The sequence below is a fragment of the Anthonomus grandis genome, chromosome 1 (genome assembly GCF_022605725.1).
Source record: "Anthonomus grandis grandis chromosome 1, icAntGran1.3, whole genome shotgun sequence".
In the NCBI taxonomy this organism is placed as follows: Eukaryota; Metazoa; Arthropoda; class Insecta; order Coleoptera; family Curculionidae; genus Anthonomus; species Anthonomus grandis.
The window spans coordinates 9,997,843-10,021,383 of NC_065546.1; the positions used below are offsets into that span (position 1 = coordinate 9,997,843).

Genomic DNA, 23,541 nt, shown 5'->3' on the forward strand with positions numbered 1-23,541 from the left:
CAAAGGTTTCCCTGGAGGTGCTGATCTGTGGCTGGAGTTGACACTGTCAAAAAGTTTGTCAAGAAACAATGTCAGCTCTGCAGTATCAATTGCATCAGGATCCAAGTCAACTTGTGCCTCTGAAAAAATATACAAATGAATATATATATGCATATGGTTAAAAAACAAACAGTATACTCACTCCACATCAATATTCTTTTCATCAAAGACCCTACTTGGTGGCTAAAAAGCTGTGTGCAACACTTCACCTTCATTTTATTAATTTTATTCGGCATAATGTGCTGGTCCGTTAATTTTGGAAAAACTTTTTCATTGGGATTTTCCGAATCTATTAAGTATAATTGTTCATAATGCCTCCACTTTGCAACACACTTTTTATTGTTCATTTCAAAATTAAGGTCCTTAGTCAATAAATTATTTCTCAATCCCTTCATAAGGTGGGGAGTATCAAACAATGGAATTACTTCTTGATTATTTACTATAAATCCAATATTCTGATTTTCTTCCTGTTTTTTAAGAAACATTTTCTTTGTTTCTTCAAGCAACATATTAATTGCTGCTGAATTACCGCTGCCCTGGTCACAAACTGTGGCTACAATTTCCAAATTAATTTGTTGACATTCCTTTATCATTTCAACAATAAGTTGCTTTATTGCAATGCTCCTTGTTGGGCCTGCACTGAAAGTGTAACATATAGGTTGCTTCCATTGTTTAAAAACGCCTTTTAGCATGAAGACATTTGCATAGTCTGCAATTTCAGGTTTCCGGTGTTCATTCCCCAAATCATGTATCCCCTCAATTTGATTTTCACCTATATTATATTGAACCAAACTGTCAATGGCCATCTCATCAAAAACTAAGATTGCCATACGATCCTGGGGTGGCATTTTATTTACAGACTCCCGCAGACTTTCGAATAGTGCCTTGTTTATGCCACATGGGAAAGGTATCTGTCTTAACAACTCTGTCAAAGTTTTTTTGGAAGGTAGAGTAAAAATTTTGGATAACAATCTGTAGCCTCTACCACTTGCCTTAAGAATTGTTAAAGCTAAAACTTTTTCTGAGAGAGTATACCTTCTGGCTTTGGGCTTCTGTTTCTGAACTCGAATTTGAAACAGAATAAAATTATATGTCAATGGGTTGACATGCTCTATTAACTTTTCAAATTTATGGGAATTGGCTAAATTTTCAGCAGCTTGAATGCGAGCTTCATATGATTTGATTTTGTGGCTTAATTTGGCAAGCTTATTGCTTTTTTCAACAATTTTTTTATAAAAATGTTTGGCTTTGGGAGTTAAAAACTTCTGTCTTGTAATATTGACTTCTTTTAATATACCATATTTACTAACACCTGAAAATAAGAAATTTATTTTATTAAGTTCTCTATGTATATGTATATATAAAAGGCAATGTCTTGATTGACTCATCAACGCCAAGCCTAAACTACTAAAGATAGAACTTTGAAATTTTGAGAGGATATTAATTTTATACTGTAGGTGTCATTTAAGAAGGAATTTTTCGAAATACAACCCCTAAAGGGGTGAAACAGGGGATGGAAGTTATTTATAAAATTCGGTCATTTTTAATTTGAAATGAATGAAATTATGTATTTAGCCTCTCAATATGAAATAATAAAACATGAATTTAAGGTTTTTTTTTAAATTTCATTAATTAAAGGGGTAAAAAGGGTTGTTAAGGTTGGGATAAAAAAATTGAAATTAATGAAATGAAGCCACAGGCACAAAGCTAGTAATACATAAATATTATCCAAAAGGTTAAGCAGCTAAATATTATAGTATTGTTAATTTAAAAGCAAGACAGCAAATACCAAACTTGGAACAAACCCCACATACAAGGTTTTTATATGAGCTAATGAATAAATGTTCTTTTACCTTTTTGGATATGTTCCTATGTATACATATTATTATATAGCTGCAGGTTTTTTTAATTTTTTGTGTTATTTTAACAAAATATATGGCTTACGTTTTTGAATTTTTGGAGATGTGGTTAGAACCTGATCCTCAATCTGATCATTATTTCGTCCACTTGAACTGACAATATGGTCAGAAACTTCTACATGTGAGATATCTATTAATAAAAAAAAAAAAATTACCAAAATTTTACTCTGTGAGTGATATCACAGTCAGAATGTTTAAGCTTTGTTTAACTTACCATGAGAATGTTCACCAAATAAACTACCATCTATTTTTGATGGACCTGGTAAGCAATCCATTTCAATAGGAACAGAAACTTGTTCAGGCAATTGCAAAAGTTGTTGCCTCTGTTGTTGCTCTGGCAGCTCTTCTTGCTCATGAGACTCTTCTTTAATAATTAGGTAATTTAGTTAGTTAATTAACAGTATACAATAATCACTCTTTTTACCTGTATTATCAGTGAGGTATAAAACTGGGACAGCATTTGGCGTAAGCCCTCGTCTTGTACCATATTGTCTTTGTTCAGGCAGAAAATGTCTCTCACACACAACACAATTTTGATATAAAATATCAAAAGACATGGTCATAAGTTTTGGATTATTTATTTTCTTTAACCACATATCAACCCAATACTTATTGTTTTTATTGGGGAAACGAAAGCGACTGCTTTCTTTGTCCAAACAACCAGGTACACAACACTTCTTTTTTGAAGGTCTTTTTTCACCAGCATTATACATAATGAACAGCAATTAACACAAACACTGTACACGCAATAATGTAAGCACTAAGGCAGTCTGATTTTTTCAAAATACCCCTTTCAAAACTAACACAAAACAACAAAAAACGAAAAAATTAACGCATCAACACAAGACAATATGACGGAAACAGAATAATGGGCAATGTGCACATAATGGCGGCTTTGTTTACTTCTTTAGCTTGGTTTAGCTAGAATATGTCACGTGTTACTTGTCATGACATGCAGCGCCCCTTGTGATTGACCGCAAAAGCTTTTTCATAATTCACACGTGCGCCATTTAACTGAAATTTCTAAGGGGGAATATTTTGTGGCCCGGGTCCACAGGATTGACTACTCGGGATTTTGGTGTGCTTATATTTATAAGGTAGGAGGTGGTCACGAGTCCAACAGCAGTCTCCGCCCCCCAGCACGATCTTGATGTGGCCGTATAAAGCGGACGGATTAGGATGACCTTGAGAATGTTTTTGATTTGCAAACGGAGCGTCTGATCACTTGCTTATACAGGAGGAGTTTATTGTCGAGTGACATCTTGCTTTTCTTGCCCAGGAAGGGGTAGAGACTCTGAACTAAACCGTTACATTGATTTATTTGTTTTTTAATGTGGTGTACAAAAGTGTTCTTATTGTCAAAATGTACTCCCAGATACCTCACTTCGCTCTTCCAGGGGATTGCCCTGCCAAGCACCATCAAGTTTGGAATGTCACGATTTAGTTTTTTCGTGATAAGGATTGCCTCCGTTTTATCCTCGTTTATCTTAATCTTCCATCTCTCAGCCCACGTGGATATTTTGTCTATGTGGCTCTGAATATACGCTGTTTTTGGTCCAGGTACTTGCAACTCGCAAGGACACAAGTATCGTCCGTAAATAATGCCAGCTTGGAATAGTGGTCGGTTTTTGGTATGTCTTCCTGGTATATATTATACAGGGTGGGTGATAGCGGGGAGCCCTGGGGGGGCATACCCCCGCTCTGATTTTTTTATATTCCAATGTACTTTCATTAACTTGAGCAGTGAATTCCCTGTTTTTAAGAAAATTCTGTACAATTTTTGTAATACCAGGAGACACCCCAACTGCCGCCATTTTGTGAATCAGACCGCCATGCCACACCCTATCGAAAGCTTTCTCGATATCGAGTGTGATCATGGCGGTTGAATATTTGGCATTGAACGAATCCACTAAACTTTGCTGGATCCTTGCAAGCTGAATTTCTGTTGATAGGCCCTTCACAAAACCACACTGTTCTACCGGGATTATTTTTAATGTTTCTATTTCATCCTTTAGTCTACTTAGCACCGCTTTCTCAAAAATTTTACCCATTGAAGGGAGTAAACTAATAGGGCGATAACTTTCAGGTTTTGATAAATTCTTCCCCGGTTTTGGTAGTAGTTTTACTATTGCCCTTTTCCATGCGTTTGGAAAGTAGCATAGAGTGAGGCATTGATTAAAAATTATCATTAATTCATATATTATGTTGTCGGGTAGTATTTTAAGCATCTTATTGTTTATGCCATCTACACCTGGTGCTTTTCTATTTTGTTGATTTGAGATTATGTCTTTTATTTCTTGAAATCTAATTTTTTTTAGGGCATTAATTGTTTGGTATTGTATATTTTCTATTTCGCTGTATGTTTGGTTAACTTGTGCTGATACAGTGTGGTCCTCTTGAAAATTATTTAAATTGAATTGATTTTTTAGTGAGTTATTGAATGATTCTGCTTTTTCTATGTCTGTATAAACTAGTGATCCATCTGGTATTTGTATGGGCGGGAACTCAGTTTTATCTCTTCCTCTTAGTATCTTAGAGACTCTCCAATAGTTTTTGTGGTTTTCATCATCGTTATTTAGTTCCTCTAAGAAATTATTCCACCTTTCATTCCTGAAATCGTAAACTTCGTTTTTTATCCTTTTGGTTAGATTATTTGCTATTTTCCTTGCTTCTGGGTCTTTGTGCAACCTAGCCTGTTTGTTTAATCTGTTTCTTGTTCTTATTAGGTTTTTTATTCTCGCTGGGAAAATCAAGGTGTGCGTGTTAGGTATAGGAATTTTGGTTGTTGCTTTTTCATAGGCTGCTTTAATAATATTCGTGATTTCAACAACCTTTTGTTCTACATCTTCTTCTGTGTTAGGAGTTGGTAAAGGCACCCACCCTTCGATAATCGATAACAAATCAGTAAAAACCTGCCAATTTGTTATCTTTTTGTCGGGGAGGGGAACTTTTTTGAAAGCTTGTGCTATTGAAATGAGGATTGGGGAGTGACCAGAGGAACTTAAGTGATCTAAATTTTCCACAGCGACATTATGGCTTAGGTTTTTTATAACTGCTATGTCTAAGATGTCTGGAGTCAAATAATGATAATGAGTTGGCTCTGAAGGAGCTACTACCCTTACTGTCTTTTCTCTGTAACATATTTTTATTTATTACATTATTTCTCTGTAACTGACGTAATAGCCATTACGTCACCCTGTGGGGGCGACGAATTACCTGCCTCTTCTCTGGGGCGTTTTCTGGTTTGTTCAGTGTTGTTTGAATTACGTTTTTCCATCGACCTTAGGTGCGCGGTGAGATTTTTATTATTTTCTACTTCCTTTTCTCTCTCTTTGGTCATCCGTTCGAGCTTTTGGCTCAAGACAGAGATCTGGTTTTTAAAATGTTGATTTTCTTCAATTATTGTTTTTAATTGTTCTTCAAAAGTTGTTATTTAATTTTTTAGTTCTATTATTACATGATCTCTATCTTGAACCTCCTGCTCAAGTTCCCTGTTCCGCCTTTCTACTAGCCTCATCTTCTCATGCTGAAGAGGCAGGTCTACTACTGGTGCTGATCCCCTTGGCATGCCCGGATCAGGATTGGATTTCAGGGATGGTTTTAGTGGTTTTTATGCTTTTAGGGTCGACTTTATCATGATGTGTGGGTTTTTTACATTTCGTGGATAGGGATAGGGATGAGCCCTCCGATGGCTTACCACGCTTCTTAGTCTTTTTCTGTTTAAAATCGTCGCTCTTTGTGGAGAAATCAGTCAGATAACCATCCGACGTATCCATCTTTTCCTTTTCCTTCGCCATCCTATTGTTTGGCCCCCCTCCGACTATGCGGGGCGAACTTATGTGTTTCTCCGCCGTGTACTGTTGTTTATACAATACAATAAAACAATGCTGAAGACTTTTTATTAATCTACTAAAACGCAATCCAATGTGTGTGTATACTCTCTCTATGAATGAGGTAAACGAATGAATGAATGAAAACACAGGGCCTCTGAATGAAAACAAAATAGGCAAATAAGTGTGCGAAGCTAAGCACACCGTCTAGGAGCTAACGCGAATGAGCGCGACCTCCTTTGATGCGTGCCCTAAAACCGACAGCAGTTCGGATAGCGGCCGAATGCCGAATGATACACGCACTTGACCTCCCACACGCTCCGCGAAATACCGCGAATGCCGAACGTTCGCCACATACACACATCGTCTGGGGCCGGCTTTAAGGAAAAGATTAAAGAAAAAATAAGAATTTGAGAAAAGCAGTCTAAAATAGCAAAAGACTTAAATTTAAATAAATCCATAATAATAATAATATAATAATAATAATAACGTTTATTATTTACCATGGAAATTACATAGAATATAAACTTACAGGTGTATTCAATATTTGAGGTAAATAAAAGCCAATGTCTCAGACTCCTGCATTGAAAATGCAGGTTCTGTTCTACCTACATAGCTACAACATAAAAAACTTTTTAAACTAAACTACTTTTTAAATAAAACTAACGAATTAAACTAACAACTAATAAATTAAACTAACTACTAGATATAATGTACATACATTACATCTAGGTAGTTGATGATTTGGTACAGATTAGAACAATACAACAATTAAATACGGAAGAATATATCTAATACTAGCCATTCAATTACAATTTATAAACAAGAAAAATTAAAAATAAATCTTCTAGCTCTAATATGCATGTTACTGATTATCCAATAAGATTTGCCTTACTTTTGTTTTGAATCTATAAATGGAATTCGAAATATCAGTTATATCAGGTGGTAACGCATTAATGATATGAGAAATATTATAAGAGAATGATTTTTTGAAAAATTGAGTTTTGTGTTTAGGAATAGTTAAAGATTTACTTCTTAAATTTAAGTGATGAATGTCTGTCCGAAATGTAATTTTGTTGTATAGGTAGGGAGGACTGCGGTATTTAATAATTTTATAAAATAGCATACTGGAATGTAGCTTACGTCTATTAAACATATTAAGGCACTTAAGATCATTAAGCTTATGTGATACATGACCTCGCCTATTAATGCCATAAATAAAACGAATACAAGAGTTTTGCATTTTTTGAACTCTATAGGAGTCTTGACCATCTAGACAAGGTCCATAAACCACATCACAATGATTAAAATTTGACAACACAAGAGAGTCGCATAGCTCACGTTTAATATTCAGATCTAAGTAATGTCGATGAGGGTACATGGTTTTTAGAGCACAATACGACTTTTTAAGATTATTTGATATGTGTCCACTAAACTTTAGCTGTGAATCGAGTGTTAAACCCAAGCTCTTGGTGCTCTCAACTACTTGAAGTTTTTGATGTCCAACAAACAAAGAAAATTCTTCATAAATAGTCCTTATTTGAACATTACTTCCAAAGAGAATAACTACACATTTTTTAGGGTTTAATTCTAACATATGCTTACTAGAGACTTTAACAAGTGCATCAAGATCAGCATTTATATGGTTCAAAGCAGTTAAATAATCAGAAGGTGCAAAGGAGTGATACAACTGCGTATCATCTGCATAGAAGTGATACTTACAGTATTCAAGATATTGAGGAAAGCATGTTGTATAAATACTAAATAGTAGTGGCCCCAATATACTACCTTGAGGCACCCCATTAAGAACTGAAAGAAGACTTGAAAAGGTTGCATCAATTTTTACCATTTGAGACCTATTACTTAGAAATGACTTTATTAAAGCTATAGCATGATTTGAGAATCCTAGGTAGTGCAGTAAGGCTACCAATATTTGATGATTTAAAAAATCGAAGGCTTTAGTAAAATCTAGCAATACCAGAGCGGTGACTTTGTTATTATCTCGGGCACGAAAAATGTCATCGGTAATATCTGCCATTGCTGTTGCGCAACTATATCCACTGCAAAATCCAGATTGCTTAATGGGTAATATTGAAAATCTATTAATATGGTTCCTTATTTGTACATCCAATACGCGTTCTAATATTTTAGACATAGTTGGTAGCACACTAATGGATCGAAAATGTGTATAGTCAGTAGGGTTACTTATTTTTGAAAGGGGTAAGACAATGGCTTCCTTCCAACAATTGGGAAAATAGTTAGTTTCTAAGCATTTATTTATTATGTGTGTAATATATTCGCAAATATGAGGACAGCAAAGCTCAAGAAGAGTTATGTTAAGACCGTCTGATCCAAAGGCTTTACTTTTTATTTTTTTAATTATGTTAAATACCTCATAATTTTCCACTGCTCTGAACTGCAAAGAGAAATCTATGTCACTTTTTTTATTGGTTGAATAAAAATTTAAAAGTTCCTAATCTAAAGGCTGGTTTGAGATAGTAGAGTTTATAAAAAAAATTGTTAAATTGATCAACATCATTAAACTGCACCGGAATATCTTTTTTCTTAGACGGAGTTAGTTTATTAAGTTCCTCCCATTTTTCTCGAGTACTGCAGTTTTTAAATTTATGCTTATAATAGGCTTTGCGTTCCATTCTTATTGAAGCTGTTGTTAAGTTTCTTAATGATTTATAATATTCCCATTTTTCTGGGCGTTTAGTGCGTTTAAACTGCTGAAGAGCTGCATCTCTTAATTTCTGCATTTTCTTAATATTCTCTGTAATCCAGGGTAGGAAGGGTTTTTTAGGCAATGTAATTGTTTTAAGAGGATCGTGAATATCAAATAGGCTAGTTATAGCGTTGTTAATAAATACGACTTTTTGATTAACATCAACGATATTGTAAACATTATTAAACGGTATCGATTGAAGGTCATTTTTAAATAGGCTATAGTTTATATTTTTTAGATTTCTAGAAATTATAGTTCTTGGTTTATAATTTAATTTGGCCATTTGTATCTCACAATAGACTACGAAGTGGTCGGAAAAATCAGAACAGATAACACCAGTGCATTTAATTTGGTCATAATTAGTGACTATTAAATCAATTAGGGAACTAGAACATTTCGTGACTCTGGTTGGCTCCATTATAACTTGTTTCAAATTAAAGGGCTCAAACATCGAAACTAACTTTTTTGTGAAAAGATTATCGCATTGTAACATATCAATATTAAAGTCTCCTAGACAAAATATGTTGTTATACAAAGAAAACAAGTTAGAAACAAGGTCCTCCATTCTGTTTAAAAACTGCTGAATATTCGATCTAGGTGGTCTATAAATTATTCCAATAATAAAATGTTCTTTCTTTATTGTAATTTTTGCCCAGATACATTCTAAAAACTCATGACTCTCAGAAAAGAGAATTTCAGTTTTAAATTGATTTCTAATATAAAGAGCCACACCGCCCCCGCGGTCATACGCCCTATCGCATCTTTTTAATATCCAGAACTGTTTCTTATTTTAATAGAAGGGGTACTTTGGAAGGAGTTCCAAGAAGTGGCAGTAGAAGAAAAACTGATGGTGTGTAGCAGCATAGAATAACCAGACAAGGCTGACAAAGCTTCTCTCGTTAGCCTATGGTAGCAGTTATTAGAAATAAAGGATATGCTACCAGATACTAAATAAAATGTAAATTAATTTAAAATAAATAATTTAAATTTAAGTTGCTCTACTTTTGACCCATACAATTTAGATTTTTTTTTAGTTTTTATATATACAGGGTATTGAAAATAAAAATTGTGATTTACCTAAATAAAGTTGTCTTACTATTACATAAAAAGTAAGCAGACCTATTTACAAAAAGGAGATAAAAAAAGAAAAAAACTTGATATTTTAAAAAGTTGCTCTATACCTATATGAGCGATAGTGTATCTGTGTACCTTATTAAAAAATATTCAGCCTCCAATTTTTTTTGCTTAAAATAGTTCAAAGAAGATTAGCTTACTATTTCATATTCAAAACTTCCTACTTCAACTCTTACTATTTCATGTTAAAAATTGGAGATATACCTAAAGTCGACTAGAAACCATTAAAATATTAAAAAAAAAAGGTTAACCCATTTTCAATGTAGTTTTCAATAAATATTTCCTGTCTGACGATATCTTTTAAAAAGTAATTAATTTCATCTATCACCACACAATAATAATGAAATCCAATATTTAAATGGTCTATCCCACAACACAACAAACTCACCCAATTAGAAGTTTTCTGTCACCGAAATATCGACCTAAAACCCCGAGTTTATCCGCTTTCGAAGAGATGGCGGCACCCATCCTTCACCAAAACACCATTCAACATTTTTCGATTGTCAAACGCATGCATATGGCCGCTGTCTGATAAAACAAATCGGGTTTTCTTCGGGGTTTTTCTCAAATTTTAGTGTTTTCCGTTCGGGTATTTTAATTTTTCCGTGTTATGTAGGATTCTTTTATTTGTGTAGTATACGAGGGTGCACGATATACGCGCGTGTGGCCGGCGAATCGACCGTAAAAGCCCGTAAGTTTACCATATTTTTGGGTTATGTATTTTTATTTGTTATTGTTTTGACACATTCGATTATTTAAATTTAAATATTATAATAGGGGCTAATTTTAGCGCAGATTTGTTTATTTATAAATAGGTTCATCGCTCTATCAAGGACGTGGGAAAAAATTAATTTAGTAAAAGTGGTTTATCAATCAATAAAATCATCTTATTTCTGGTGTATTGTGGATGACCTTTTTTTTGTTGCAGTTTAAAAGACCCTTAAACGCTATTAAATTATGAATTATTTATTTTTAATTATTGTGTTTTATTTAATTGTAATTAAAAGTTCACTTGATAAGTATGTAGAAAACATAACCTATATGATGACTAGTATCTTAGTATTATTAGTACAAAATCTCTTACCACTTAATTCCAGGGTCTTCTTAACTATTTTGTGAATCACCTTTTACTGGGATATTAAAATAGCAAGATCAACAAAAGCCTCATCATTTTTAATAAAATACTAGAAAATAATAGACTAATTTATATTATTCTTATAGGAGTTCCATGTATCTCAGTCATTAGTTTACTAGGTAATACAATTCATTAAATAAGGTAAAAAGTGGATTCTTTGCTTACAGTTTTTCCATAGGAGTTCTATTTTTTTAACTGGAATACTATACATACATACAAAATATAATTAATATTTTCCCAAAATATACAGAGTGTTCCAGTTTCAAGCAAAAACTTAAACGGAAGATAGAACACCTCAAAATAATATCAGTTTGTAGTGTAAACTATATTTAAAGAAAGATTGATTTCAAAACTCTTTTAGATGTTTAATTTAAATTTGGTATATTTGGATGGCTAGCAAAGATACATCTTCGATTTATACATCTTCTCTTTATGCACTTGTATATCTTTGCACAATTTAAATGAAAAAAATGGTGCACTACTGGTTTTTCTAGTATCAAAAATTATTTCTTGAATCCTTATTAAGTTTACAAGTCACCTTTAAGTTTTTTTTATTTAACTCGCCATTTGCCATGAAAAAAAAATTAAAATAGATACTGACAAAAAAAAATTTAACAAAAACAAAAATAAAAAATTTATTAAATGATCAACTTTTTATCAGAATAACAAAATAAGAGAAAATTACAAATGTGAACATCAAATCATAAAAATTTCTCAAAAAGTAGTCTATCCACTTTAATTCATTTTTGACACTTTTTTTTCTCTATACTTCATGTATCTCACTTACACAACACAAGGTCAGGAGCTTTCCATATTTCCTTTTGCAGAACATACTACAAAATAGATAATAGTAAATAGATTTCCAAAAGATCTTGACTTTTTCCGTACTTCTTTAAATAAATTTAAGTCTTCTACTAGAGCTATTATTTTGGGATAGTACCCACTCTTTAGGTTAAGAGATAAACTTAGCTAAGTATTGTTTATTAGAAGTATAGTTATTGCTTAAGATTACTGTTAGCTAGTAATATGTACTTGAAATGTTGAATCTGTTGATCAATGAATAAATAAATAAATAAATAATAAAATCTTCTAATAACACATGCATTGCAGCTGACACTTCATGACAATTTTATCACATCTCATTGCAGCGTTGCTGAATCCGAATGAAATCTTCCCTTGTAAATGCAGGATTTGCATAAACTTTATCTTTAATGGTACCCCATACCTAATAGTCTATCAAATTAAGATCTGGGGACCTGGGTGGCTGTACCACTGGTCCAATACCATTAACAAGTTTATTATTTAAGTGATTCCTCCCCAGTTGGCCGATCATCATTGTGCAAAATTTCTATTTTTTTTTATTTTTTTTTTCACTCCTAAATTTAGTGCACAATGATATATAAAAATATTGTGTGTGCACTCACATCTACATAACAACAATATAAATAAAGAGGTCATATTACACGAATATAAATTACTTTATCCCATTAATACACCCTACCAATATAAATTAAAACTAAAGAAAAACAAAATATTCCAACAAGAACGGCAGACTAATTCAGATCAGATAGGAAATTCTATAATTACTAATAATAATCCATTTGATTATTTCTTACTTAGCTTTAGAATACTTTTGCATCTTTATATTTCTTGGAAGATCATCTAGTGTATTTTGGATTTTCTAGTTGTACATTTCCTTGTGATAAATTTTTAGTGTTTAGACCATGCATTATATCATCTCTGAAATATTTGGTTTTTAGCATAAATCTAATTACTGATTTAACATATGGTTGATTTATATTTAGCACATTACTCTCTTTAAATACTAGATCTGTTGGATATGTTCTCTTTTTGTGGAGCATTATCTTTAGAATCCATTTTTGTGTAACTTGCAACTTAGAGAGTATTGATGAGCCAGCATTCCCCCATAATATTAAGCCATAGTTCAAAATAGATTCAGCAAGAGCATAGTAAACAGTTTTTAAGGTTTTGAATGTTAAGATATATCTGAGTTCATAGAATTTGTAGATCAATTTTCTGATTTTATTTGTAACATAATTTATATGCTCTTTCCAAGTAATACATAATATAAAGATACTTCAGCAAAGGTTTTCTAAAAATTGATTGTTCACAATTACAGTTTAATCCATTACTACACAAAGAATCATGCATTTTCAGCTCTTCCTACACAAGGAATCCATTCATTACTACACAAAGAATCATGCAAAGTCAGGCAAGGAACGAATAGAGAGGGAGAAGGTCATAAATTTAGTTTTTTCTATGTTCAATGAAAGAAGACTATTGTCTAGCCACATTTTAATTTTCTCTAGAGCTGATTCGGCTCTTATCTTTACCTCATTCCAACTATTGCCACTTAAAATAATTGCTGTGTCATCAGCAAAGCAGAATATAGCATTATTGTCTAACAGCTGCATAATTCCGTTAATATATATAATAAACAAAAGGGGTGAGAGAACTGTTCCTTGTGGCACACCAAACTCCATTCGAAGGCTGTCACTTTCTTGATCTAGAATAGTTGTATTTTGTTTTCTCTCTTTTAAATAGGATTCTATTAATTTGTTAGTCTTACCTCGAATTCCAATTTGTTCTAGACACTTCAGAAGAATTTGGTGTGACACAGTATTGAAGGCCTTCTTTAAATCTAGAAAGATACCCACTATCTTTTTTCCTCCATCTAAACATCTCATAATTCTTTCTGTAGCTCTTACTAATGTGTTCTTGGTACTTAGGCACTCTCTAAAGGCAAATTGGTTTTCATGAAGAAGGTTGTACTTTTCTAGAAATTTCAATATTTTTGCCTTGAGACATTTTTCAACTATTTTGCTTAAACTGCTAGTCAATGCTATTGGTCTATAATTTGATACCGATTTTTTATCCCCCTGCTTATGTATTGGAATTATAATAGTTGTTTTTAAAATCTCAGGGAACACACCTGTATTAAAGATGAGGTTAACTAGATGTTTCAGTGGCTTAATTAGTGAGTTATGGTTTAATTTAATTATATCAGAGGAAATATTGTCCTCACCACCCTTCACCCCTTTATTTAAACTTAATATTGCCTCTATTATATCCTCATTTGATGCAGGGCTCAGAAAGAATGAATACGTCCCTCTCTCCTCCCTCCAGTTCATCTCATGATTACTATGTTGCATTTGTTCAGCCAGTCTTTCTGCAATACTACAAAAGTAAAAATTAAATTCGTTTGCAATTTCCTTTTTATTGGTTATATCTACATTTAGGTCATTTTTTATAGAATTAATTACCGATCTATTACACTGATCATTTGTGGCTTCCTTGATCACCTTTCACAACTTTCCGGAGTCATGAGCATTTTCCTGTGCTAATGTTTTATAAAAAAGATATTTAGCATTTTTTATTAATTTACTTAACATATTTTGTATTGATTGACTAGCATAATATTATTTTTATTGTGTGTGCATTCTTTTTTCAATTTATTTCTATTTCTAATTGATATTAAGAGACCACTAGTAATCCAAGGTTTCAATCTCCTATTTTTACTTTTAATTCTTTTAGTAAGGGTGGACTTAGAAATCATAACTTTTAGTTTATCTATAAAGATATTCATAGCTATGTCAATGTCTGTCTCCCTCATTATATCATCCCAGTTCTCATTATTTAACTGCTCGGAAAGATTTTCATAATTTATAGTGTTGATAATATAATTTTTGTGTGGAAAGTCTTTCTTTTCATTGTTCAGTGGTATATTAATAAGAATAGGATAGTGATCTGTAAGATCGTTCTCCAAAATAACAGAATTAATATTTTCAAATAATTCGCTTTGACATTTAATAAAACAATGGTCTAGACATGTGCCTGTATGCTCAGATTTTCTTGTTATGTTATTTACTATACTTCCAAAACCATTTCCCTGAAGTACTGTAAGATAGTTATTTGTTATATCAGACTCAGTAGCTAATAAGTCGATATTCATGTCCCCAACCCATACATTTATGCTGTTTTGATCCAGCTTTAGAGATATTCTGGTCAAACTCTCAAGATAATTTTCCAGTGATAGAGAAAACGTTCTATATGTAGCTAAAACATTTACATTTTTGCAGTTCTTTTTCAGTGAGACCTTAAGAATCTTTAGACTATCATCAACTAGTACCCGAGATTCAGTAAAATATTCATTTTTAACATAAACAAGACATCCATCACATCGGTTTAAAATGCTCTCATCGAAAAACACTGCATACCAGGTATGTTAAATTCACTTAAATCACAGGTGTAAGTAACTCTAGAGATTTGTTTATAATTATCCAATATACTATTAAGATCAGTGAATGTAAAAAGTTCTAATTTCTGTAAAAAAATGTACTAAGTAAGCCTATATCTACTTTTTACTTAAGTTTGGGTAAGGTCCCTCTTCTCTCCTTATTTTGATGTGACGGTTCTGGTCTGTCTTTTTCAGTTAAATTATTCCATTCACACAAAATGCAGCCCGGTAACCTTTAACTTTCTGAATTTCTCTGGCTTTTCGAAAAAGGTTCCTTTTAAGAACGGGGAGGTCTTCATTGATGTACAGCTTGCGATCAGGACCAGTTAAGTTACATTTTTTGGTTGTAAGGCCTTTCATTTGTTTAATTGACTTTAAAATATCCCTTTTGTCCTGTATGCTATGCAACCTTACGAAGATTGGACCATCTTCATTTTTATTAACCTGTAGCTTTCTAAAATGTTCTAGTCACCTAGAGGCAAGTTCAGGGCTCTAAGTATATTTGAAGCAATGCCATTTGTGTTCATTTCAGGCTGTTTAGGTATACCTGAATAATGGTATTATTAGATCTTTCTGCAACCTCAATGTCATCCAGTCTCTCCTCCAGGGTAGCCAGTTTTGCCTTCAATGCAACATTTTCTTGTCTAAGGTTCTGAATTTCCATTAAAAGCTCATCAAAACCCTTTCTTTGTTCCTCAAAGGAGTCTGACATAAATTGTATTGATGACTCAACATCTTTCAGCTTATTGTCAATTTTCTGTTCTAAGGGCATTAAAAATTGTTGAAAAGATTCCTTGATGATTCCCCTGATTTTCTTTTCATCCATTTCTTGCGGAATATCCGATCCTTCACTGTTTTTCCTGAATTTTTTCGGTTTAACCTCACTTTGTTTTGGGTTTTCACAACAAGTGAACTTTTCTTTCTTATTCAGTCTTCCCAACCTGGTAGAACAACTTGGGTGATAGCGAGCTTCACAAAGGACACAAACAACAGGATCCAATGCCTTTCTTTTACAATATTTACAATTATTTTCACTATTTTCTTTCGGATATTTACTTTGCAAACCATCCATGTCAACATAACCTCAAACATTTCAACAACAACCCTCAACATTTATCCACAATGCAATTTGTACTTCTCTCACACCTAATCTAAAATGCAGACGAACTCCATCCATTTTAATCCAATGGCATAAATTAATCAGTAAATAATCTGAGTAATCCTGCAGATCCATTAGAAACTCCACAAACAGTTTTGAGTTCAATCTTGGGGGCTGGAAATATGGACTACTTTAATAACGTCCAAGCACACATTTACCGAAAATTCATTTTAAAAAGATCTTTATCGAATTTCTGTGTGATTTTGATATACCCAAATATGTATATTATGGACTCATCTGTCCAAAGAACTTTTTTTTTTAAATTTGGATTTTACTTCATTGAACTTAAAAGCCACCGGCAAAAGTATATTATTCTTTTTTCCACATAACCGGAATCCAAATCCGGAACCGGCTGTAGATGATATGCATGTCTGTGGCATCATGTAGTGTTCATAGTATTCTAGACCGAGATATCTGAAGATACTGGGCTGCTTTTTTGGCAAATTACGTTTTAAAATTTACAATCAGTTTTTGTGGTAAACTAAGTGAGGACTCCAGGAATAATTTTTATTCAAAATAAAATCAGTGACATACAACTTTTTTCAATAAAATTGTGTGAAGGTTTTTCCCTACATACACTACAGGTAGAAATAAAATAATAGTTTTTGTGCAAAAAGATGTATCTTATATGTATCCTGTATATTGGTATAAAAAGGCATTTGCTTACCTCCAACAAACATATGTTAAAAAGCCAACCCCATAGCATGAAATCATTGCAAGAGGATCATTGTGTGATCCACCTTGTTTTGGAAAGAAATCATTGTTTGTAACATTGACCAATTTTGGAAATCTATGAATTTTCAATTCACTGATTATACAACTGACTACAGGATTAGGTAGTTGATCCAGGATATGAAAACTATTTACTTAGAAGAAGTTCCACATGGATTTACAGATTTAAAACCCTTCTGCACAAATTGATGGTAACTTGCTGAAAGGAGAAAATTAGTGTATATCGATCTTTTGACAGAAGAACAAAAAAAGTATTCTGATAAAAAGAATGCCTATTCAAATATAATTTTTTATTTGGGCAAAATGTATATTTTCAAATTACACACCAACAATTTTATAAAATGTATACTCGAGGATAGAAACGGCTACAGCGAAACTAGTTAATAACACAAAAAACACGTGTATCTGTGCAAGTCATGTGTATCTGTGCCCTGTAGCCCTGTGTAATCTAAATTATTAATAAGTCTTAAATATTGATGGAGAACACATCTAATGAACGACAAATTAATAAAACCAGTAAACTCTTCTTCATTATACCCAAGAAACTGGTTTCATACACTGATGAAGCAAAATATTTTTGAAAAATATTTTTCAACATGGTAGTAACCCCACACATAACTAGAAATTTAATCGGGACCTGTGGTATTAAGGTTTGAAACGGACTTCAAGAATAGTCAGTAAAAATAATAATATTACAGGTATATTTTGATTTTAATAGATGCACCTAAATTACAATTTTTTTCACTACAGGGCCTATTATTGATCATTTATGGTAAACCATTATTCAATCTAATATAGCTAATGGATTTCATCAGCTAATCATCAATTTGTTTCAAAATAGAACATGTTCTATTTAAATGCATTAAACTTTGGTCGACCTAGACACATTTAAATTGTGTTGCTGTGAAGCGTCGAGTGTCTGACGACGAATTATTAGGTCGGCAATTATCTATTTTCTGATTTCAAGAAAAAATAGTAGTTGTAATCACAAAATGAAGACAATAACAATGATGGTATTTAGAACTTTATTCAAATTATTCAAAGTAGGTTATACTTCATTCAGAAATTTCTAAATTCCATTCGTAAACTAGTGCAACTTTTTTATCATTTCAGATTCTTCATAAGTAGATCTGTAGAAGCTAATATTATCGACTTTGGGTAGAATTGATTCCTAAATTCGTCAGAGCCTAGCATCACTTTTTACGGTGAAATAATTACCATATATTGATTAAATAGCAAAAAGCAATGTTCAGCAATCAAAGATGTAAACCAGTCATTAAGTTGTAAGGAAAACAGTATATTAGAACTGCTCCTTACATTATTATTAAAGCACATAGTCAGAGAGATGCCATGATGGAGTCTGCTAATAAGATCATGCCCATTAATCTTCATTTTATCTTTTATTATTTTAGATTTAAGTGCGATTGCTTCAAGTTGGCTACAGTAGTATTTTGAACTATCTCTGACTTTTTGCTTTCTTTTTTTTTAGACTAGGTAGTGCTGCCTTTTAGCAAGAACGAAGAATGATGGAGATACCCTGCTTCATAGCTTTGATTAAAAGATTGATTATTGTATTTTAACTAAGGTTTTTGAAGATCAACTAGTCAATTAAGTCATCACAAAAATTAAATGTAATGTAAAGCTCACATTGATGAACATTAAATGTTTGATTGACCGTTTCAGTGAGATACATTGGTAACTGTCATTCGTAACTAACCTTGGTTTTAGTTTTTTGTCAATTGCAAGTTTGTTTAAATAAGAAACATTTGGAATATTAATATCAATTGAGCTAATGTAATGTCAGGCAGGCTTTTGGTATGATCGCCCTTAATGATTCATTTTAAGTATGGTCTTTAAGTAAGTACCCTTATTGACCATGTAAAACTCGAACTTTTACTTATTATTGGTGAGTCAAAATTAAGTCTGGCTTCAGGTCTACTATTTCAATTCTGTAACATTAAAGTAGTGGACTTAGTTAATAAATAAAATGAGAAAAAAGGTAGGGCTTGAACGCTATAACAAGGGTACAGGAAGATACGATTTTTAAATGTTCACAGATTTAATAACATTTAATATACTAATTTAGCATATTAAATGTTAAGTTGGTTTAATTGGTAATGTAAAGTTTTTTGGTGCTTTTGTCAGGTAATCCGGCGGATGTAAATAAATAAATAGGGCTGGTGTACCATCGAAACGTTTGCAAGAATGGTGCGTTTAGAAAAACAAAAAATGCCGATAAAAAAATGGAAAAACATTTTCGTTTACATTCTTTTACAGGTAGTTTTTTCCAGAACCACACTGCATTTTTTAAAACATGTACTTTTTCAGATTAAACAACTTAAAATGGAATTTGTGTGTTGTTTCAGTAACTGTCGAATCGCTGAAGAAAAGAACATTCGTGGTTCTTTTCAATTAAAATAAAACAGTGATTCCTCAATTATTTTTTCCCCAAAACGCTTAATTTTATCGATAATGAACAAGAGTGTCCTTTCTTTAGTTTGAAGTTCAAAGCTATCCATATTTAATATTTCAGAGTCTTTATCATACAGGGTGCTCAAAAATTTAAGTATAAGAGTGTACAACGTAGTCCGCCCCTGGAAAATAAATAAGGTAAGTGTTTTTTACTGACTATGTTTTAAGAGGTCCTTTACTAGTGTTGATCACGTAAATTTTTTAATAAATTATACTAAGTAATTCAAAAGTTATTTAAGAAAAACCGGATTTCCAGCGGCGTTTTTAAGGGGCCGTATTTTCGTAGGGAGGCTCTAGGATAGGAAATTTTTTAATAGGAAAGTTCCATATTATTTTTTTATTTTCTACCTGAATCCGAGAGATTTCCCACATTTACCAGGATACCCTGTATAACTATTACTATTACTCTATATATAACTATTACTCTCTATTTATTTGAAAGGGACTATAACGATCTAATTCTTACAAAATCTTCAAAGGAGAAATTTGAAAAAGAAGAATTATCAGCAGGTAATCGAGTTTTTTGATCTGGAGGTAAAAACTCTCGGTCGCCATGTCTCCTGTTGCATTATTTTTTTAGTGAGCATCAATTGGTCGGTCTTCCTTTATCGATAGGATAATTCGTCGGGTCCTACAGGTTTAATTTGTTATACTATAAAGCGAGTGTGGGGGTAAGTACCATTGCAAAAAATAACTTTTTTGCTTCTATTAATTTGAACTAAATAATTGTATAACCATAATGAAGGGCTTTACCTGTACATGACATGTAAGATATAAAATTGTACCTATTAAATTAACAAAATAAAAGGGCGGCTACCAATTTGGTAAGCCATAAAGACTAACCATCTGTTACAACATCTGCAACGTGGTTATATATTTATAAATCTAAAAAACAACTCTTCATATATCCAAAATTACCACCAGATTGTTTAAGTTCGATTATACAGTGCGGCTCTTATTTGTATCCCGCCTTCTTATCTTTTGAATGCGTTTATATAAAAATTAGAAATTTGGCACACATTATTAGCAACCTAAATACTACTTTTTGGTCCATACTTCATTTTGCAAAACAAAATAAAATTAGATAGAAAGGGGAGTCATGCGATACATTGTTTGAAAGCTCCCACTTTATTTTCTTTACTACACCTGTTCAGGTGTAATAAAGATCAAAATTTGACAGGGGACCTTTTACTTAATTAAACATGTTGGAAAATGCAGTAGAACCACTGATCCTTGAGATTATTGAAGACAATCCCTATGAATTTTAGTTGGTAACAGTTTTTCAACAAGATGAGGCGCCGCCTCACTTTATTAAAGAATATTTAACTAATACTTAGCCTAATCGGTGGATTGGTCGTCGAGGGCCTATCGAGTGGCCAGCCAGGTCACCCGATCTTACACCTCTGGACTTTTTTTTATTGGGCTACTTGAAACAAAACGTCTACGTCACTCGGCCAGAATCTATCTTCGATCTACCTTAAAGAATAATTGATGTTGCCACTTTCCAAATGGCGTCCCGCCGCCATTTTGAAGTTTTGCAAAATAAGATAGGGACCAAAAAGTAGTATTTAGGTTGCTTATGATATGTGCCAAATTTGAAAAATTTATATAAACCCATTCAAAAGATAAGAGGAGGGAGACATTTAAGAGCCGCACTGTATGAAACAAATATCTATGTTTTCACAGCAAAAGAAAGGAAGATATTTATCCAGCCTTCTTTCAAAAATATTACTGACTAAATACCCTGTCAGGGAAAAAAAACCTTTTGGAGTTCAAATGTAGTAATTATGTTTAGATTGGTAACATGTAGTGAATAAAGAGATTGGAAGTAAAATATTTTATTTACAGACATTTTTATATTACTTATTCGATTTAGTATCGCCTATAGAAAAAGAAACCCATGCAGCTGCAGTCCTTGCAAGAAAACTTGCTCATCATTAAAAGTTATGTTGAGTTTACGTTTCAATGAAATTTTAAATATAATTCTTGACATTCATTTAAACGAAATTGTTAATACCAGTGCGCATTCAATTGAAAGTATATGTTTCTCGATACAAATTTGATACATGTGTAAGATTTTTCAAAGAATTTTTAAAAAAGAAGGTTATGTTGAACATAATTATGGTTATGAAGTAAAAGTTTATGGTGACCTAAATAAACATTAAAATATTTTTTTAGAAACAGATTTTTAGCTTTTTTTTCGTTTGTAGTAAATTTGACATCCCTCTTTCTTTACAATGGTTACAAGCCTTACACAATTAAGTAAAGTTCGGTATTATATATGCAAAAAAAAATCCGCAATGCCAACAAAAGAAACGTGGATCCAACCCGAATCCCGCATTCTGACTTGACAGTTAAATCGAGCACTTTGTGATTTATCGTTAGGCCGAAGGTACAAGAAATTTACCTAAATCGACACTTGTAGCGGTTTGCCTGCGCTCTTTCGCTTAGGAAAGGTCGGCTTTTTCAGCAAACTCGTTCGAAATAAATTTCGGCCTTTATGAGAGCAGATTTGAGCAGATTTTAGCGAGAACCAATAACGGTCGGGTGTATGTAGAATTGCTATTAGTTGTCTTACATAAATCATAAAGGGACCTAAAAAATTACTTGTTAATCATATTTCATTTTTCATCAAAACGCCGTACAAACACAGAATTACAAGGCAAGCTAAACCTTGGACATACACATATTTTTTCTCTCCTTTGACATCAGTGGTTGCTAGGAACTTTTTACGTGTAAATGTATTTTTCCATTAAAAGTCCATTAAGATAATCGAACGAACATTTTTTAACGCCATTACTTCAAAAACAGGGCAGCCTAATAAAAAGGGACGATATGTTAAAAGGGCTTAAACAATAAATTCCAAAGAACCAAAACCAATTCTATTATTTACTGAATTGTGTTCCTTTAAATGTTAAATCCAACAGTGGCTGTCAGCGCTGTCAATAATGAATTTTCGATGAAAATTTATATTGAAAATTCCACAAGAGACCCATTATTAAATAATTGGAAACGGGGATGACTTTTATTGTCGTGTTAACAGGGTCGTAAATGTAAGAGAAAAAATTTCTTTTTGGTAATAAAATCTATTCAGAGCATACTGGTACAATAAGAGTGGTAATTAAAAAAAAAACGGATTCGGAAAGGTTTGTTATTTGTTAGGGCGTACATACTAATTACAGGGGCATATTGCGTTCCTGTAAAAAAGAGACATATGTTATAGAAGTGAAGTGTAAAGGATTTATGTTTCAGTTCTTTCAGTAATTTATTTGTTTGAGTTTTTTATTACTGCTATTTAAACTTGTGTAGTGTTATATAATGTTAAGGCTTATTACAGTCAATTTTTGGCAGGCGAGACAAGATACTTTATAGCATAAATGTAAGTACATTAATCTAAAGCAAATATATTTGTATTACAGGACTAACCTATTGAATGTTACAGTATAGTAATTGGGAAGAGGTGAAATGTGAGGAAAACATTTGATCCTATTATTACAAGGACTTTGTTGTTGCTATATAAAACAGAAACTTAAAAAGATAATCAGGCATTAGCTTTAACGGGGACCTAAAAATGTATCTGCCTTACTGCATCAATCCACTTACGCATGTAATTAACTCCTGTCAATACATTCCGAGTATTTTTATCATATTAACCTATTGGCATAGTGTACAATTTTGTTTTATCACAATTTGTTTTTTTTGTACAACCCTACGTCATGTCAAGTCTGTCAAGATATGTCGCTCGGGTCTTATTCTTTCAATTTTCTTTTGTTTTTCTCTGACGATTAACGTGTACCGAATAAATCAATTTTAAATCTTCAAGGAAAGCATAGTTTCATTGAAGAATCGACCATCCATTTACACCAGAAATAAACTAGAAACAGAACCATCCAAAATCCAGCCATTATTTTTGGTTCTCCGACGCAGGATGTTGCGAAAAAGCAGGTATCCATTTACCACTTACAATTTTCTATTCCTATTTACAATTTTTCCATTACCTATTTTGACCTAAAAGTTTGGTTTGCTATTTATGTTTCCTTTTGCTTGAATTGCTAGAGCTTACAATTAATTTTTGACGAAAAATGACTGAATCAAATGAGACTCGTGATCAGGCACCTGAAGATAAAGACTATAT

General features: G+C 32.5%; 1 protein-coding gene across 7 annotated transcripts in view; it reads left to right on the forward strand.

Annotated features, from left to right (window-relative positions):
- The window catches only part of LOC126744524 (tyrosine-protein phosphatase Lar), a 1,889,525-nt gene that overhangs the window by 536,303 nt on the left and 1,329,681 nt on the right, over nucleotides 1–23,541 (forward strand). For 6 of the 7 annotated variants that reach the window (XM_050451980.1, XM_050451999.1, XM_050451965.1 and 3 more), the window contains exon 1: nucleotides 10,163–10,341. The exons of the other annotated variant lie outside the window; for it this stretch is intronic. The gene's annotated coding sequence lies outside the window, so the exon portion shown is untranslated. Of the gene's footprint in view, nucleotides 1–10,162; nucleotides 10,342–23,541 lie in introns of those variants that run through there. 7 annotated transcript variants of the gene reach the window in all.